Source organism: Lagopus leucura, unplaced genomic scaffold (assembly GCF_019238085.1).
Source record: "Lagopus leucura isolate 7727_CA_CO unplaced genomic scaffold, USGS_WTPT01 200-0_obj-0_obj, whole genome shotgun sequence".
Taxonomy (NCBI): domain Eukaryota; kingdom Metazoa; phylum Chordata; class Aves; order Galliformes; family Phasianidae; genus Lagopus; species Lagopus leucura.
Window position 1 is genome coordinate 14,003 of NW_024962741.1, and position 1,218 is coordinate 15,220.

At 52.4% G+C, this 1,218-nt stretch overlaps 1 protein-coding gene across 3 annotated transcripts in view; it reads right to left on the reverse strand.

Moving 5' to 3' along the window:
* The window catches only part of LOC122190768 (E3 ubiquitin-protein ligase TRIM7-like), a 10,573-nt gene that overhangs the window by 1,395 nt on the left and 7,960 nt on the right, over positions 1–1,218 (reverse strand). The gene's annotated exons all lie outside the window — the stretch shown is intronic.

Below are 1,218 nucleotides of genomic sequence, written 5' to 3' on the forward strand. Positions count from 1 at the left end.
GGAACCCAACCTCAAGGCCTGAAGAGCCAATGGGGATGGGAACCCAATGACTGAAGAGCCAACAGGGATGGGAACCCAACCTTAATGTCTGAAGAGCCAATGGGGATGGGAACCTCAATGCCTGAAGAGCCAATGGGGATGGGAACCCAATGACTGAAGAGCCAATGGGGATGGGAACCCAATGACTGAAGAGCCAATGGGGATGGGGACCCAATGGGGATGGGAACCCAGCGGAGGCGTTGGCTGGGAGATGCTTAGGGCTCACCTTGAGCTTTTACACCTAAATGGGAGCAATTCCAGTGCTGTGCACAAATAGAGCCCACACGGATGAGAAACGTGGGGGCAGATCCCCGTTGAGGACATCAGAGGGTCACCAGCTCGTGAAGGGTGAAGCCCCAGTGGAACAGCGACATTTTATGGTGAATAAGCACCATAATAAGGTAAATTATGGGAAATAAGATCTGGTTCAGGATGCCCCATAGGACGACCCAAGCACTGGGGCACTGCGATCTTCAGGGCCCCTCCAACCTACAAAAAGGACACCCCGACTTTGGCTCTTTGTGGCCCGCTGTCCCTCAGGAGCTCCGGGTGCTGAGACCCCAGCTTCCTCTGTGGGGAAATAAAGGAGAGCAACTCAAACCGCCACGGAACGGGGCAGCAACAAGGCAATAAAACCACATGCAGGTGATCAGTAATTACAGGCACGGAAAATTGACCTTAGATCAAGGCTTTTTTGCTTTCCCCCCCTCCAAATAAATGGATATTTTCTGATTCTTTGCTTTGCTCCTGGCCCCCCTGAACACAAAAAGACACCATTTCACGCCTGATGTCTGATGCGGCGTTGACTTTTTCCTCCCATAATAAAACACCCATGGAAAGCCGTGACCTAAAGGCACCTTCGCACACCGGATCACAGCCAACAGCGCAAACTGATGAGTTCGGATCCCAACATCTTTTCCCCTTCCAATGACCTCAAATTGTGGTTGTAGTCAGCAAAGTCACCACCAAAGTCAGGATGAGACCCCACTGTGGCTTTGGGGACATCCGGGGGGGGAACCTCAGGAGCAGAAAGGCGTTGGGTTTTGTGCCAGAGCTCCTTTCGCTAAAGGCCTTTTTTTGCTCTGCTGACATCCAATGGTTGGAAATGGGGCACAGAGCCCAAAAGGATGCAGGTGATGGGATGCATTGGGGCTGGAAATGGGGCACAGAGCCTGAAAG